The sequence below is a fragment of the Rhinolophus sinicus genome, chromosome 10 (assembly GCF_057876585.1).
Source record: "Rhinolophus sinicus isolate RSI-liver-muscle chromosome 10, RSI-T2T, whole genome shotgun sequence".
NCBI classification, from domain to species: Eukaryota; Metazoa; Chordata; class Mammalia; order Chiroptera; family Rhinolophidae; genus Rhinolophus; species Rhinolophus sinicus.
In genome coordinates this window covers 3,234,753-3,253,586 of record NC_142510.1, presented here as the reverse complement: position 1 = coordinate 3,253,586, position 18,834 = coordinate 3,234,753, and the positions used below count along the sequence as shown (strand labels likewise).

Genomic DNA, 18,834 nt, shown 5'->3' with positions numbered 1-18,834 from the left:
GTGACAGAGAGGAAAACATGTATATGGAGAAAATATCAGTTGTATTTTCCATAAAGCCTGGTTTGACGCCATCCCCTCCACCGGGGGGAGGGGGGGGAGCAGACTACCTGCTTTGTCTGCCCCACAGTACCTGAGCACCTGTACCCACCTGACTATTTCTTTATTGATGGTGGGGTATTGATGGCACTTGTTGGTTACGCAATGCTTAAAACATTATCCTTATAAAAAAAATTGAAAATTGCAAATACAGTAGTGCCTCGGTTTTTGAACGTCTCCGTTGACAAACATTTCGGTTTACGAACGCCGTAACCCGGAAGTAAATGCTTCGGTTTCGAACACGCCTCGGAAGTAGAACACGTCACACGGCTTCCGGAGGCCCAGCTGGCGGCTGTTCTCCAACGTTTCAGAGCTCGAACGGTCTTCCGGAGCGGATTATGTTCGGAAACCGAGGTACCACTGTAGGTCTAAGACTTCTTTGTCCTTGGTTCTCATCCCGGTACCCTCCCCAAGGTAAACATTGTTTTGTAGTTGTGGGGGCAGAGCCCCAGAAAGTAGTTTCCAGGCTCTCGGCCTCACGTAGACAGGTGCTGGCTCAGGTAGTAAATGGCCATCAACTGTGATTGCATGGCCGTCAGCTGTAACCAGTGAGCCATTGGCCACTAATATAACTGCTGTGGCTACGCTAGGAGAGAGAGGAAAGAGAGAAGAACGGGGGCTAGCAAGGAGATGGCGGCTGGGCTGGCAAGCGTGGATGGCGGTTTGCGGACAGTGTGGATCCAGCCTCCAGTGAGAGTATAGTGCCGCCAGAGAGAATATAGTGGTATGACTCCCCTACCTATGGCTCCGTGGGTGTTCCTTTTTGGCCTCACCATATCCTGCGTTCTTGTATGGGGAGCGGGAGCAGAGACCCCGCCGGACGCCCTGCATGACAGTAGTTTTTCTTTTTATCTTTCCAGACCCGTAATAGCACTAATCATAACCATCGTACGGTATTGGTATTGATAACAGTGAATACCCACTGAGCTCTGACTATGTACCAGCCGTATATTAGCAGCTCATTTAATTCACGACAACCCTGTGATACAATCTGTATCCTCATTTTACAATTCCCACTTTACAGGTGAGGAAACTGAGACTCCAAGGATTTCAGAAATGCAGCGTCGCACGACTAGTGAACGGCATAACTAGAGGTGAGTCCCGGAAGTCTGAGTCCAGAGTCTTGCCCTAACCCTGACGTTGTGTTGTTCTCTGCATGTATATATGTGCAGTGAAGATAAATGCCGTGTGTGTGTGTGTGTGTGTGTGTGTGTGCATGCATGCATGTGTGCGCAGAGTAGAATGCTTTTTAAACATCCATGATATATCAAATAGTACTTTCTGATACTGCTTTTTTTTTTTTAATTTCAATTTTAACCAGCAGTGTGTCATGGAATTTTTGCCGTGTCAATAGATACAGACTTGCTTCAATATTTTTAATGGCTGTAAAGTACTTGGTGGACTTCATGGATGGCAAATCTCATGGGGGGTTGGTTTTCTTTTTTCGTCCTTCCCCTGTTGGGGGACACATTTAGGTTTTTCCTTTCTCCTTTATTTTAGACTATTTACCTTTCAGTGTTAATTAAAGGGTGCATTCTTAAACACTTAGGAGTCTTGTTTTGACAAAGGATACTGCCATGTGTATTGACTCTGCATTCGTGAGCGTGTTTCTCGTGGGCTGTGTACCCTGCTGTCATCACCTGCGTGTCTCCTGCAGACTACGCCCTCGCTCCTTCTGCATGCTCAGTCCTAGCACTGTGCCTGGCAAGTCGTAGGGGCTCAGTGAATGTTTGAGTGAATCAGCGATTACATGACATACTCATTATCTGTTGCTGCTTAAAACAATACCGCACAACTCAGAAGAACACACCTTTATCGCACAGGTTCAGTGGGTCAGGAATTCAGGAGGAGCTCAGTGGGGTCTTGGGGCTCAGGGTGCCTCCCAGGCTGCAATCAAGGTGTCAGTGGGGTCTTCGGCCATCTCAGGGCTCAACTGGGGACGGATCTGCTTTCAGACTCATGTGCTTGTTGGCAGGATGTAATTCCTCGTGGCTGTTACAGTGAAGGCCACAGCTCCTCTTTTGTCTAATGTCATCGGGGCCTCTCCAACATGCCAGTTTGCCTTATGAAAATGTGCAAGCTGGGAAATAAGAGAGAGTCTGAGAGCAAAACCGGAGTCACGGTCTTTTGTAACCTAATCATGGAAATGACATCCCTTCACTTAAAAAAAGTTTTTTTTTAATTGGGGAATATTGGGGAACAGTGTGTTCTTTCAGGGCCCCTCAGCTCCAAGTTGTTGTCCTTCAATCTGGCTGTGGAGGGCGCAGCTCAGCTCCAAGTCCCGTCACCGTTTTCAATCTAGTTGCAGGGGGTGCAGCCCCCATCCCATGCAGGAATTGAACTGGCAACCTTGTTGTTGAGAGCTCGCACTCTGACCAACTGAGCCGGCTGGCTGCCCCTCTGGCAGCTCAGCGGCAGCTCATTGTCTTCAATCCAGCTGTGGAGGGTGCAGCTCACTGGCCCATGTGGGAATTTAATTGGCAACCCTGTTGTTCAGAGCTCACGCTCTGACCAACTGAGCCATCCGGCCACCAGGACATCCCTTCACTTTTGTGTGTTGTGTCTCATTGATTAGAAGCAAGTCACAGGTTCCATGCACATTCAAATTCAGAAAATGCAACGTCGCATGACTAGTGAATGGCATAACCAGAAGGGAGGACTTTACCTAAGGCTGTGAATACCAGAAAGTGTGTCATTGATGGTTTAAGTGACTTGCCTAAGATCACACAGCTAGCAAGCGGAAGAGCCAGGGTCTGAACCTAGGAATTATTCTGCGAGTTTAAACCTTAAAACAGGCCATTCAATCCTGAGGTTTGGCTTGACGTATTCTCAAATACAAAGGGTGCATGGTGGGAGGGTTACAAAGAGGCATCTTGGTGTGGTGGAAAGAGACGAAGATTTTGGAGCCAAGAGACTGAGGTTTGAGTCCTGGCTTTGCAACTTCTGGCGGTATGTATGACTTTGGGCATACATACCTTCAGGTATCTCCCTGACCCTCAGTCTTCTCATCTGTAAATGGGGTCATTGTGAGGACTCAAGGCACTAAGGAATGTATGGAAGTGTCACTCAGAATTTTTGGCACATTGCCTGCACCGCATGGATGCAGCAGCAGTTTTTAGGGGAATTGTCGAGCAGTGGTGGTGTTTATAAACACGGATTACACGCTTTTGAAGCTTCTCCAAAATCTAGTTGTTAATTGTGACTGGGGTGAGTCCGGGGCACTCCTCCTGAGGTGTCCTTTATGATGGCTCTTTTCTGTTTGTCGAGTTTGCACCCACAAACCCACTTGATTAAGAATTGACAGGGAAAAACGTCGTAATTCAAGCACATGAAGGCTGTTCCGTGAGAGGAAGTCTTGACAGCTGTGAAATTAGTGCATAAATGTGGTTGCCATGGTTAATCGTGAGTGAATAACTGGCCTCAGTGGGAAACTGTCAAGTCAGACAACAGATCTCAAGGGAATTTACCCACTGTGGGCTGAGGCCCGGGGCCCAGAAGGCGCACACCAGGTGGTGGGGCTTTAGGCAGATGGTTGCCCCTCGGTTCTTTGGATTTCGGACCAATTGAGAAATTAATAGGCACAGGAGCAAGACAGGGATACAAATATCAAGCCTGTTGCTGGCTAATCCAGTTGAAGAGTATAGCTGGGACGTGTGGACCTCACTCAGCCATTGTAATACTCCTCTGGACTAGAACCTGAGGCCTTTTTATGGGGATTGCTGAGAGTGAGGAAGGAGGGGAGGAAGAAAGGGGGGGGGGAGGGAGGGAAAAGGGGAGGAGCAGGGAGTCGGAGACGCCAAAAAGAACAGTGGGCCAATGGAATGCAGACTCTTGTCAACTTACCAATCAGATCGTTACTCCGCCTCTCGCGTGGGAAGTGGGAGGAAAGGTAAAGGCTTATTCAGTTAATAACGGTGGAGGCCCTTATTTTAGGAGCCAGCCTGGACAGTGGGTCAAGGACTCTGGTTCCTGACTTCCATCAAAGAATATGATTGTCATAAATATTTACTGAATTTTTACTGTACGTCTGGCTTTGCGCCAAGCCCTTGAAATGCGTTCTCCCGACTAGTCCACAAAACAATCTTTTGAGAGAGACGACAATTAGCCCTATTGTACAAATGAGGGAACTGGGGCTGTGATACCTTGTGGACAATCCAAGGTCCCATAGTAAGTAAAGGTCAGGCTGAGATTTAAACCTACATCTGCCCGTTCTCAAACCCTGTGTTTTTTAAATGCCTGTTTGTTAAAAAGTGATCCCTGTTCTTCCTGATTCAGAATCATCGCGGATGTGTTTTCACAGTGCAGATTTCCAGCACATCTGCCTCCCACCCCACTGACTCAGGAGAGTTGGGAATGGGCACAGGGATTTTAACTAATGACACAGGCTGAATCTAATGCATACCAGCGTTTGAGACTGATGGCCCTGAAAGGATAGATTTCCAATTCGGCTTTTGCTAATTTACCTTTGGGACAAGAAAATGGCACTTGTTTGCAAACAGGATGTTTTCTTACTGATTTTTACTAATTTATTGAATCTGGCAGCTTTTTGGGGGCCAGAGAAGCTGTGCCTCTCTCGTCTGGGGTATTCGTTCTCCTGCAACCATCTGGATGTCACTCCGAGTACAATTTTCCTTAAAGTCTTCAATTTAGAGGTTTTTTCCCTTTTGCCCAGTGGCGACCCCTATACCAAGAGGTCAACACAGGGAGCATTGCCTTCTGAAAAGCCGGTCTGATCCCCCCATTGCTTTTCAGGACATGGTCATTTACATAGACTGGCCTAGCCTCTTACAGGTATTTGCATACATCTGCATAGATTTGCATTCATTGGGGGATATGCTTGGATTTTTCCTATTCATTTGGATCCATGCGTGAGTGTACGCTCTGTATATTAGTTTCCTACCCTCCCATCCTCTGATTTAGACCTAATTTAACTCTGATTTCAAAGGTGTTTTTTTTTTTCTAACTTTTAAAAATTTTCCCCATGGGGCTTTGGGAACCTGACCTGGTTGCTGGGACAAATGGAGTTTCGTTTATTGGCCAACGGGAGGAAGTGTAGAGTGGTGGTTAACAGCACGGACTCTTCCGATAGGTAGCTCTGGCTCTCCATCCTGGTTTATCCACTTCTTAGCTATGTAGCACTGAATAAATCACTTAGCTGCCTCCAAACCTTCGTTTCCTCAACTATAAATGGGAACAATAATAGTCCCTACCTAATAGTGTTGCGAGGATGAATGCACATAAAGCATTTGCCTGGCATATGGCTCAGAAAATGGTAGCAATTTGTACGCGATCGTTCTCTTGTGTTAATAAAGATGATGACGATGATGGTGGTGATGATGATGGTGACTGAGCAAGCATGAGGCCACCCACGCTGTGACTCTCTTAATCCCAGAAGACAAACATCCAGTGAAGAAAGGAAAGACTCAGTGGTAGTGTGGTTTAAAAAATATATCCACAAATTGTCTGCTACTCTTCCCCACAGGACACGGAGTGTAAGCCCTCTTCCCTGGAGTGTGAGCTGGTCGTAGTGCCTAACTTCTGATGAACAGAACATGACAGAAGTGATAGCATGTCACTTCCAAGATTGGGTTATAAAAGACAGCTTCTCTCAGATTCACGTGCGTTCTTTCTCCTGGATCACCCACTCTGGGGGACGCCAGGCTGTGAGCAGCCCTATGGCCAAGAGACATGTCATTGAACTTGAAAGTGGGTTGTGTCTTGCAGTGACAAGCAATGGCTTGACTGCCATCTCATGTGAGACCTTGAACCAGAACCACAGAGCTAATCTTCTCCATATTCCTGACCCTCACCAAGTGTGAAATAATGAATGTTTGCTGTTTAGAGCAGCTAAGTTTGGGGGTAATTTGTTACACACCGTAGATAACTAAAACAGTTGGGAAGAGGGTATTCCAGTTGGGGGTGCCCATTCTGGGATCGTAGGGGTTATTCCCCTTGGTCTGGACGCTGAATGCTCGGGGTGGTGCCAGGACAAGTTTGTGCAGAGGTGCACTGACGCATAGCTGGAATAATGGTGAATTTTAACTTGACTGCCACACACGACTAATGCCTTTACTTGCATATTTGATTCTAGATTTTGAATAACTTAAAAGATCATAGGTAAGTAATACATGAGTGCAATTTGCAACAGCTATGAAGGAAGGTACATTAGTAAAAATATTCAGTAGAGGCTGAAGCACAGGTGGGATAGGCTGTGTCCCAGGACTGGTTGGAAATCCGCTCCTTTCTTTCCGATTCATAAAGCATAGGGGATGTTGTCCATCCATTTATGGATATTTACTGAGAATCTACTAGAAGCACTTGATTCTGGTAGGCCCTGGGAAGTTTATAGTGAATAAGACAGTCTTGCTTTGACAGAGAATACAATCTAGTGGAAAAATCTGGAGGCAGCCGGCAATTAAACAAGCAAAAGTAATAGTGTGTTCAAAATTATGATAGATGTATTCATTAGAATGTCTTTTAGCTGTAATGGCAGAAAATCTTGATTAAAGCTTGCTCACAAATAACCTATTTAATCACAGAGCTGGAAGTTCACATGTAGGGTGGACGCTTAAGCAGGGAATGATCAGTAGCTCAGTGATGTCAGGAGGACCCAGGTTCTTTCCATCTCTCTGCTCTGCGCTCCTCGTGGTTCTCTCTGTAGGTGTAAGATGGCTTCTGGTGGCAGCTGGGTCTCCATGCCTCATCATTCCCACATAGCAGGAGAGATGCTGAAACCTCCCTACTCTGCCTAGACTGTATCCCTTACCTTTAATCTGATTGGCCAGTTTAGATCATGTGATCTTTCCTGAGCCAGTAACAGTTGCCAGGGGCATGCCTTATTCTGATTGGTTAAGACCAATTAGGCCTGGAACTGGGGATAGGCTACTATTGCCCTATAACTTGTGGGACGTTTATAGCACCACAAGATGGAATGAGCCAGGAACTTTGAGTGTTACTATAGTGCTGACATTGCATCTTGCTCTAATTTACAAGAAATAAGCAATTCACAAAATTCTGTACTTAACAGCAAGTACAATTTCTTAACAATAAGTTATTTGCTGTACATTTCACCATGATCTTGAATTTACCACTTTAGGGTAAATGGCCCGACTTCCAACTACCAGCATTTTTTTTTTTTTTTTTAAAGCTGGGGCCCAGTTTATCACTATCGTGTCAGCTTGAGCGTCTTCCACTCAACTGCCAGGAATCTGTACATAAATATCCCAGCACCCCTGGGCCTCGGGGAGAATAATTCAGGCAAGTGTTTTCCATGGGTTTTCAGAGTTTTCCCAAATGGGAGTAAGCCCCAGTTGCCCACATTGGTAACTTGCACAGTAATTCACCCTTTATTGGCTGTCTTCCCTTCCCTTTCTCATTTCCACTCCTCTACTGGTGTTTCCCGGGATCAAGTAAATGCGCGTTTAAATCCTTGAGTCAGGATCTGCTTTCAGGGGAACCCAAGCTAAGTCAGTCATTGTGCAGAGGCTTCTAGTTGGCTACCCAATACCTGTTATCCCCCTACCCCCTTTCCTCACTGTCAGAACCAACTCTCAGGGCAACTATAAGAACACATTTTCGTTTCCTTTGCAGATAAAGGTGGCCAGTGACATGTAACCAGATATCGTTGGGAGGAATTTCTGGGGAAAATCTTTAAATAGATTGACTCAGATGGGAGGCTTCTTTTTTCCTTTTCTCCACTTCCTCTTTCTCTCTGCCTGGAATGCAGGTGTGATAGCTGGAACTGCAGCAGCCATCGGGCAGACATGAGGTAATAATGAGGATGGATGCCACATGCTAAACATGGCTAATGAAAGAAGGACACTGATAACGCGAACTTATTTTACATGGGAGAAAAATATTTCCCTAATTGATTAAGCCACTGTGTTATGACTCTCTTACTGCAGTTGGACACAGTTTAGTAGTATTTCCCCCTTTGCTGCACAAGTGACAGGCATTAATCATAGAACATACAGATGAAAAGAAGAGAGTTAAAATCCCTGGTGGGAGCCTGTGCTGCACCCATCAGATGCCCCTTGGAGGAAGCACTTGCTGCCCAGATGCAGCCCAGCCATTGGCATACCTTCCGCTGTCGGCCCTTCAGGAATTGCCTCAGCTGCAGACAGCTGCCTCATCTGATGTTACACCCTTTACACGGTGGCCCACATCCAATGACCGATGGACATGATGAGACAGAAAGGTCTGGCTACCGTGGCCCAACGTGGGGCACTCCAAGAGCTGTCCTAGATCGAGGGCTCCCTGCATCGAAGCTCAAGCTGTCCCCCTGCCCACTTCCTGCTTCCTGTCTGTCCCTTCCATAGCTACTGGTCCCAAGGGCCATCCTCTGTAGACATGCTTTGTGGTAAACTCCATCTCGGGCTGCTGCCTGGGGACTGTCACTCACCTCATCAATGTCATTCTCAGGAGATAACCACTGCGCACGTTTTGGCACCCATCAAGGCGAGGCTTTAAAACTCTCCCCCTTTCTACAAGTAATGCATTTTGTTTTGTTTTTACAAAACCAGGGTCACACTGCACCAATGCTTTCTGTTTCATACAGGACTGTGGGGGGTTAGGCGAGCAGACACTAAAGATAAATGACCTAGGTTCAAATCCCAGCTCCCCCTCTGCCTGCGATCCTCGTCTTAGACGCATTACGTAATCTCTCTGAGCCTCAGTTTCTCCTCTGTAAAGCGATGGACAATTGTAGGACACTCCAGCTAAGGTTGTTTTGGGGATTCAATGCGTCGGGACCTGTGAAGCGCCTAAGACACTCGCACAGAGTAGTAAATGCCCAGTAACTATTACCTGCTATTAGGATTTCCGACCGGGTGTTCTCAGTATATTCTTACATTTTCCCATGGTGCCTCACAGTCTTTGGTTTCATCATATTTCACGGCTTCACAATGTTCTATTGTAAGAGTGTGCCATAGGTTGGTTAACCAGTCCACTCTCATGGAAGGGTATTCTTGGCAGAGGGGCCAGCCAGGAGGCAAGGCCAGGAGGCAAGAGAAATGTGGGCCTGAAACTGATTCAGTGTGGGGGAATTGACAGGGAGAGCAGAATCACACCCCCAGAGCCTCTGGCCGAGGTGTGGGCTTTTACCCAGTGGTTGATGGCTGCCAGTGAGCAATGGCTCTGTAGTGATGGAGTCGCAGACATTGTGACAGCTGGGTCCAGGGCAGGTGTTTATAAGGAAGAGAAGTCTTCTTGGTGCTACATTAGAGAGCAGGCTGGACCCGGTCCCTGAGGCGTTTGCGCTGGAGAAAGAGTCCGGGCGGGAGGATGATATGCTGTCTGCCCCGCATTTGCCTCCAGAGAGCCTGGTGTTGTCTGACCTCCTAATGAAAACCTCTCATCCTGAGCGGTCAGGATGCTGCAAGCTCCCTTTGCCTGAGCACACTCCTCCAATGGCTTTCTCGGAGCAGGCAAACCAACCGCCATTAGCTGTTGTGGGCAGAGTCAGCTCGCTTGCGGTGAGAGATCGTTAGCATGGCCGAGGAACTCAATCGCTGGGCCACAGGGAAGGTAGGCTGGTCGGGTGGGACGAGGCGTCCCTGGCTCCCTCTGCACTTTTGGAAACCAATGAGCACACAACGTTCTTCAGCTCCCCCTTGGATGAAAGAAAACACGCTCTTGGTGGAGGCTGTTTTGAATTTGAACAAGTCATAGGGGGATGAGAAAGAGAGTTGGCATTCTGCCCCCGTACTGCAGATTTATTTCCCTTCCTGTTCTTCCCCACAAGGTCCTTTGCCCCTAGTAACCACCTCATCTTCCCTCCTCTCTCCCTGCACAAACTCCTGGGCCTGATCCTCATTTATGGAATCAGAATCGCAAGGGTGTGGGGTCTGAGAACATGAACTTGAACAAGTGTCGCTAATAATTCTGATGCACAGGAAAGTTTCAGAGCCATAGCGCTATGAGATGTAGTCCTAGCTTCTGGGTTTAGGGTCCTGGGCCCTTTTGCTACAGTTAAAAAGCCCTGAAGGTTGCCAGAGGGGATGGGGGTTGCGAAGCTGGGTGAAAAAGGGGAAGGGATTAAGAAATACAAATTGGCAGTTACAAAATAGTCACGAGGATGTAAAGTACAGCACAGGGAATAGAGTCAATAATGTTGCAGCAGCTATGTATAGTGCCAGGTGGGGACTAGACTACTCGGGAGGATCACTGCATAAATCATATAAGTGTCTAACCATTATGCTGTACTCCTGAAACTATTATAAAATAATATTGAAGGTCAACTGTAACTGAAAAAAACTAAAGTAATTAAAAAAAAAGCCAGGCCTTGAATTACAAGTTGCCTGAGTTAGAATCACAGCCCAGGAGCTTTCTAACTTTATGACTTGGGCAAGTCATCTTACCACTGTAAGCCTCGGTTTACTCATCAGTAAAATGGGGCTAATGTTAGTATTTATGTCATTGGGTAATAATCAAAATTCATTCACTTATTCATTCACTCATGCATTCATTCACTTGACAAATATTCATTGAGCATTTACTATGTGCTGAGAACTCTTCTAGGAATTGGGACACACACACACACACACACACACACACAGCCTGCTTGCCCTCCTTGAGCTTATGTTCTAGTGAAGGAATTGGCACACTTTTTCAATAAAGGACCAGATAGTAAATATTTTAGGCTTTCTGGGCCACAGATCGCTTCTATCACATGTTTTTCTTTGTTTTTCCTAAAACCCTTTAACAATGTGAAAATCATTCTTATTTCATGGGCCATACAAAGCCAAGCCACAAACTGGATTTGGCTGGACCCCTGCTGTAGTGGATTCAATGAAATAACAGCTGTAAAGTATTTTAGCAGACACAGTGAGGACGTCAAGTATGGAGCACAGCTCCTGGATGGCAGTCCCGGCTCAGTGACTCGTTAGCTGTTTTACTTGCCGTTGTCAACCGCCAATGCTACTGCCTTGTGCTGTGTGCCCCTGCCCTGGGCAGGTCCGGGGTGTTGGCTGCTCTGCCTTGCGGAAGTGAGCAAGCAGCTTTCTGCCTCCCCACAAGGTCAGCGGGTGGCTGCCGGCATCCATTCTGCCTGTCAGCCGCGGCCACGCCTGGCAGCCCCTGGCAGGCTGGCCGCTGGTCTCCTGCCTGGCCTCGCCAGGACACACTTCCGCCAGCGCCTCTGCCTCCCAGGGAAAATAGCCGGAACCAGCTGGGGTGACTCACAAGGCTACGGCCACGCGGCTTGGCTCTCTGCAGGTCCACAGGCCCTTGGCGCCCGCTGAGGGGGTGGTGGAAGGGATGGGCCGCTGCTCAAGATGCCCTCCTCTCACCAGGATGGGGCGACCCGAGGCCAAATCTCGGCTGCTGGAAGCTTTCTGGGCGTGGAGTGAAATGGTCCAAGGCAAAGTCAGGTCTCCCCACTGGGCAGTCAGCTATCAGCTCTCATTCTGGGGAAGAGCAGGGACTGAGTCTGCCTCAGGCATTTTCCGGAGCCCCTGAGCTCCTGGTCTCTCTGGATTGGCACGTCCTGCCCCTGATGCCACCCTGTGGTTTTTTATTACATGGCGTGAGCTGGCCCCAAGAAGACAAAGTCTCCAAGTGTAACTTGGATGGCTGCAGCAGCCTCCTAATCGGTCTCCTTGCTGCCCCCCATCAGTTCATCTTCCACCCCGACAGCCAGCATGCTCTTTGAAAAACACAACTCTGATCCTGACGTTCTTGCCTCACCAACCCTTCAATGGCTTCTCATAACTTGTAGGATAAGGGTCAGAGTCCTCCGCGAGGATGCGGAGCTGTCCGTGGTCCTGCCACCCCGCCCTCCAGGTCCGTCTCCCTCACTGCACCCCGTTTCTGCTAAATGACATGCATTGGTTCCCAGAAATTCCACCGTCACAGCCCCAGGGCTTTGAGCGCGCGGCTCTCTTCTTGGAATTCCCGCTCCCTCCTTGTCAATTAGAACAAGCTTGTTCTTTTTCTTTTTTTTTTTTTCCAATGCCACTTAATTGTCACTTCTTTCTGGAGCCTTCCCCGATCTCTCTAATTGAGTCCTTTCTTCCCTCCTCTGAGGTCCCACTTACACTAACTTTAATCCTGTTTCCTGAGTCTAAGTGTTTTAAGAGCCTGAGTTTGAATTCCAGCTCAGTCTATTGCTAGCTGTGTGACCTGAGGTGAGTGAGTTACTTAACCTCTCTGAGCTTCAATCGCATCTGTAAAGTTGGGCTGATAATAGTACCTGCCTCATAGGGTGCTTTTGTTGTGAAGAATGGGTGAGATAATGCATGTTTGTGTCACCACACGATGAATTGCCCATAGTAGATGCTCATTAAATCCATCAACACCGGCTTTGGATGGCAGTGTGAGCTCTTCGAGGGCAGGGACCATGGTTTATTCACTTCTGGACCCCAGCCCCTGATGCAGTGCCTGGCTTGTAACCGCTGTTAAATTAGCTTTTGTCTCAATGCGGTTGTGTGAAGGTCATAAAGAAAAGCAGCCCATCTGACGTATCAAAATGTATCTACCTAAGGCTGTTCCTTGCAGTCATTTGGAGAGTAAAACACTGCAGAACTGCTGAAAGCCTCGCAATAAATTATGGGACCTCTTTACTATAGAATACTTTGCAGTGACTGAAAACAATGAGGTCACCACATATGTGCTGACACAGAAAAATACCCCGGACATACTCTGTGAAAAAAATGCAAATTTACCTCAGCGGGTATAGTATGATACCGTGTGTGTGTGTGTGTGTGTGTGTGTGTGTGTGTGTGTGTGTATTTAAAGGATACTTGTGTGTAGAAAATGATTTGAGGGCCATATGGGAAACTGTGAACAGTGGTTATCCCTGGGGGGAGAGAGGAAAAAGAAGGACTTTCCTGCCTACTTTATTCGTGGATTTTTACTTGTACAACAGCAGAATGTAGGCTCTGCAAGGGCAGAGACTTACTCTCAGTGGTGTACCCATGTCTTCTGAGCTGGAACTGGAGCTGACTCAGGGTGAGCTCAATAAATGTTTGTCCAATGAGTGAACAAATATTTCCATTAGTTTCCTGGGCCTCTGCTCTGTGTCAGGTGTTGTCTGAACACTTTCGATGCACCATCCCGTCCAGTCCTGCACATGTTACCACCTTGAAACTTACAGCTGAGGACATGGGTTCTCCATCGGATGGGATGTCAGAGCTGGACTTTGGGCCTGGTCCCCGCTTTTCAGAACCCTCTGCTCTCAGCACCACGCTATGTAGTCGGCCTCCCAGGGCATCGGGAAAACATCTGGACTCCTCTTTCCCCGCCTGCAGCCCCTGAGGGTCCTGGAGAAGGGGGTTGATGGCAAACGTCCAGACTGCCCCCAACTTTGCGTAGGAAGCTGCTTTTCCAGGGTGGGTGTAGCAGGTGGGAGGGGCCCCCAGGGGTCTGCCACGTCTGGTGGTGTCTCAGGTCCCAGAGCCCCCAAATCAGCACGCTGCCTGGGCCCTGCTGCCTGCACGACAGCCTGGCTGTCACGTAGCGCTGGACTGCAGGTGCTCTGGGCCAGACCCTCTTTCAGGGAGCAAATGCAATTAGGGCTGCACAGTCGGCAGACTTCATTTCCATCCCTGCCTTAGGAGAGGAATCAAAGGGCAGTGCATGAGGGCTGTGAGTGCCTGTGCGTGCAACTGTGCCTGTGTGCAACTGTGCGTGCGTGCAACTGTGCGTGTGCATGCATGCATGCCTTGGGTTAACCCCTGCAGGATTCACAGGGCACTGTTGGGAAGGGGGTAACTAATGCTTTTCATTTCTGCCAGTAGTTTTTGCCTCCTCCTTCGGTAATGATAGTTACATTTCTGGAGGACTTACCTGTACCAGGTACTACTATGTCGAGTACTTATATGTGTAGTGTCACTTAAAACTCCTACTGCTCATGCTATGAGGCTAGTGTTCCTGTAAATCCGTGTTTTGAATGAGAAAACAGACTCGCAGAGGTGAGTCCGCCCAGCTGGCAGTTGTCGGAGGGAGACAGGAATTAAACACGTCAGCCAGACTGCACTTACCTACCACATTGTACCACCTTTTCAATAGGCTTTGATAGCACTGCTCTATTTTGAAGCAGACCGAAACGGTCTCTTTGATTTGACATCCATTAATAGAGTTTTCGATGCAGACATTGTTCCCCACATTTCATTTTTTTATAGGTGCCACTGCTCTGTAACTCTAGCCTGGACATCGTCGTGTTGCTCAGGGTGGGTGAAGTGATGCCGCAGTAACAAACATCACCAAAATGCAGTTACTTAACACACATTTATTTCTCACTTAAAATGTACTGTGGGTTTGGGTGACTGGCCTCCATGTCTTGGCTTGGCTCAGGTTCTTTCCACAATGGCTTGGCAGGGAAAGAGAGGGCAGTTACTTCGTGACTCGTAAATGCCAAAAAGTGAGTCATGTCACATGTCACATTCCATTGGCCAAAGAAAGCTGTATGTCTGTGCTTCTCCTTCAGAGGGGTGTCTGCCCAGTCAGAGAGGAGAGCCCAAATCTTGGAGAGTCCTAGTAATACCTTCCACACGTGTTTCTTCCCTCTCTTTCCACTTTCTGTGTCTGATTGAGTCTTGGCAAACATCTGTCAAGTCTACCCGGCCTTCTGGGTGTTATATTAGCAATCACAGTCATATAAGGGACAGATACCAGGCTTTTGGGACACAGATCTGGATGAGAGTTGTGGCCCCGCCATTCTCTTTATTAGCCAAGCGATTTTGAGCAAGATACTTGGCCTCTCTGAGTTTCAGGGATCTCACCTGTAAACCGTGGGGTTTGGGGGGTGATAAGAGGCCCAGCTTGGAGGGATGAGGATTACAAGAGAAAATCCAGTAAAGCCTGTAGCACAGATAGTAGCAACAGTTAATAGAAGTCCTTGGACATCAGACTGTCCAAGTCACAACAAGGAGAAGCTGAGCGCTCTCTCCCACATTTTCACATCTAGTTCCTATTCTCTGTCTGACGACCTCTTCCCCCACAGATGACAGACGCTACGATGACCTCATTCTCGAGACAGACCCTGTCCTTTCCTCTCATGGCTGTGGCCTTCTCCTGGCTGGGGCAGCAATGTCAGAGCGCGTCCCCATGCCCCTGCATCAGATACACCAAGAGGCATACACGGTTAGCAACGGGAAGTCCGTTCTTTACAGCCTCTTAGAAATCAGATATTTACAGAATTAATTGACAATAAGGAGAAGTCCTTGTTTCCAGCTGAGGAATATTTGTACGCTGTCTCAGAGCCCTAGGGACATACTTGACATCATGGGGACAGGTCACCTGTCTGTCAACCTTCACCCACCAGCGGGACGAATTCCATTTTTCTCAGCACTGAAGCCAGCGGTGAGACCCTAATGAGATGAGATGGGGCCAGTGGCCTTTTGCAGCTGCCAGCGCACCACCCTGCAGGCTGACGTTTTGCTCCAGAGATTAGCAGTGGATACACACTGTTTCGAGGGAAAGAATTCGGGCAGAACTGGAGGCCACTATTGAAATTGAGTATGGAGTGGCCGATGGCCTGCCGCCGTCTTCTTTGTTGCTCTGTCTTTTTCAGGGACTGTCACTGGATGACTAATGACTAATATGCTTTCTCTACTTTGGAAAAGAGACAGAGCTGGAACTTGACACAGCTCACCGCTTTCTTCCTGGGAGTGACCTTGCGTCACCTCAAAGGGGACCCAGTTTCTCAGGGAGGTCCTGGAATATGCCATGTTTCCACTGTCCTATCACAGGGAACTAACCAATAATGTTATTTATTAATACTACAAACATATTCCAGATACAACCCCTTTTGAAGTCCGTGCTGTTGTCATTTCTGTTTTACGATGGGGCGACAGTAGCTCAGAGATGAGCAGTGACTTGTCCAGTGTGACTGCAGGCTGTGAAATCCCCCGAGTCACATTAGTAGAATTCCCTAAGTGATGAGGAGCTGAGTATGCGAGAAACCGTTTTCTCTTTCTAGTTGTCTCACCTTAGCCCATCATTTAGGAACCCTGGGTCTTACTCTCAGAGGTACTTGCAAGGTAACTTCTTGCAGCCTCCTTTTTCACTCCAGCCCCAGTGGAGGAGCAGGGCGTTGACTGATTTGTGCAATTGGAGAAGAAACAATATATGAACAAGCCTCTCTCCCTGTCTGTTTCTCAGGCTGGTCTGCCCCCAGGAGGGCGGGATTTTTCCCTTTGTCCCGTCTTCCATGTAGGAACCGTAACTGAGCTGTGGCAAGAGGCCCTTCTCTGATTGTCCTTACCAGTAGGGCTCTGCTTGAAGGGCAGAAATCCTGCCTGCAACTGTCTGGGTAACTGCCTTCTATGCAGTTTCAGACTGTCCCAAGGGTGTTTCTGATGCCTTGAGCCCATTCCCAGAAGGTTCTGATTCCATTCATCTGGGGGTAGGGTCTGGGTATAGGTTTTTTAAAAAAAACAAAAAACAAAAAACTACAGGTGAGTCTAAAGTGCAGCTAAGGCTGGGGATCGCAAAAATAAACGAAGCAGCTGAAGCATCTTAATAGAAGAGTGTTTCCTAAACTATAGGGCTGGCAACACAAAGCGTGTGTGAGACGCTTTAGAGAGCACCAGGCGTGGCTTCAATAACATTGCAGCCCATTCTGATTTGCTATCAATCCTCCTGATTAGGTTAAGGAGAAAGTCTCAGCGTGTTGGTAGTAGGCCCTTAACAGCTAACTTTTGATTTCTTAGCAAAGCGAGAGTACAGCAGTCCCCCCTTATCCAGGGGGGATATGTTTCAAGACCCCCCAGTGGATGCCTGAGGCCATGGATAGAACCGAACCCTGTATGTGCTGGGTTTTCCTACACATCCCTACCTTTTCGCTCAAGGAAACACTTTATGGCTTCTCCTTGGTGGATTCAAGTTGCCAGCATCACTCCTCTTGCGCGTTGGGGCCATTACTAAGTGAGATTAGGGTGATTGAACGCAAGCTCGGTGATGCTGTGACCTCTGACCTTGTCACCGAGAGGGCTGCCGTGAGGCTCCCGACTAAAGGCGGTGGGGGGCTGTGTCCACAGTACAGGGTGGAGATGCCGGATGAAGGACTGAGTCGCGTCCCCGGTGGGACAGAGCAGGGCCGTGGGAGATGTCATCACACTACTCAGAAGCACGCGCCGCTTCAAACTCATGCCTTGTCTCGTTCTGGAACTTGCCATTTAATGTTTTCGGACTGGGGTTGACTGAGACGGGGGGCGGGGCGTGAAAGCGTGGATAAGTGGGGACTGCCGGAGACATCACTTTCAGACAATCATATTAGGTAAGAATTATTGGCAATCTTGGGCCTTTTTCAATGACTTCTATCTATGTATGGCAGGTGACACTGGGTTTCCATTTATGGTAGTCATACCACATTTTCTTACAAAAAAAAATCCGTGGTTTTCTGTCTTGGCTGCACATTGGAGTCATATGAGGAAACTTTACAAAATCCTGCCTGGGGGCCGGCCCGGTGGCTCAGGCGGTTAGAGCTCCGTGCTCCTAACTCCGAAGGCTGCCGGTTCAATTCCCACCCGGGCCAGTGGGCTCTCAACCATAAGGCTGCCAGTTCAATTCCTCGAGTCCCGCAAGGGATGGTGGGCAGCACCCCCTGCAACTAAGATTGAACATGGCACCTTGAGCTGAGCTGCCGCTGAGCTCCCGGATGGCTCAGTTGGCCGGTTCGACTCCCGCAAGGGATGGTGGGCTCTGCCCCCTGCAACTAGCAATGGCAACTGGACCAGGAGCTGAGCTGCGCCCTCCACAACTAAGACTGAAAGCACAACAACTTGACTTGGAAAAAAGTCCTGGAAGTACACACTGTTCCCCAATACAGTCCTGTTCCTCTTCCCCAATAAAATCTTTAAAAAATAAAAATAAAATAATATATATATAAAACAGAAAAAAAAAAATCCTGCCTGGATTTCCACTTCGGTGTTGGGATTTTCAAAAGCTTCCCAAGGGTATAAACCACCATTTTAAAGTGCAGACAGGCAGGGCTTCTCAAACTTGAATGTGTGTCTGACTCACCTGGGAATCTTGTAAAAATTCAGATTCTGGTTTAGTGGTTGGGGTGGGGCCGGTGAGTCTGTTTCTTACAAGGTTCCAGGTGCTGCTGCTCTGATAGGTGGACCATGATTTGAGGAATAAGGCCCGAGGGGAACTTGTTCCTGTAAGAAGTCCTCTCGTAAATAAGTAGTTTTCTGTAAATGTAAATAGTTTCGTGTAAATAACGCTGCACCAATTCCTTTTTTATGGGTGCGCGCACATGTGTGTGGGCAAATCTGTATCTTCATATGTAAAATTTTCTTAACGTATATTGCCTTTTTTGTTCAAATCAAAGTTGTTCCCAAATGATTGCAGCACCTTGGACAGAAGCACAGGCAGTTTTTTTTTTTTTTTAAAGGGCCAGCGCGTAAAATTGAGTAGGACTGAGTTGAAATCTGTATAAAAGCATTTGCAAAACAGTGACGTTGAAAATATTACTGAGGGTTGTGCAAGAACGTTTCAAAAAGGATATACCTTTTTAATGCCTTACCTTCTAGTAGAGTCTATGTTATTTCATCTCCAGTCTTGCGGGGCTGATACTCCGCCAGATTTTATCAGACACACGAATCGGGTCATGAAATAGAGCCATGTGATACGAACTGATGATGTCTGACTCCTCATTCCTGAAACCAGGGGATGGCTTTAGGCTAAATAGCAACCGTACATGATGCAAAGGCTCATGGGAGCACGCTGCTAAGTCAGGAGAGTACGGGGAAGTCAAGGAAATGATGTCAAAAGTGGCCTGAGGAAGTGTCT

The 18,834-nt window shown here is 47.8% G+C and overlaps 1 protein-coding gene across 5 annotated transcripts in view; it reads left to right on the top strand.

Moving 5' to 3' along the window:
- IQCK (IQ motif containing K) overlaps positions 1–18,834 on the top strand; it is a 348,027-nt gene that overhangs the window by 140,877 nt on the left and 188,316 nt on the right. For 4 of the 5 annotated variants that reach the window (XR_016022511.1, XR_016022509.1, XR_016022508.1 and 1 more), the window contains one exon: positions 1,121–1,190. The exons of the other annotated variant lie outside the window; for it this stretch is intronic. The gene's annotated coding sequence lies outside the window, so the exon portion shown is untranslated. The remainder of the gene's footprint in view (positions 1–1,120; positions 1,191–18,834) is intronic. 5 annotated transcript variants of the gene reach the window in all.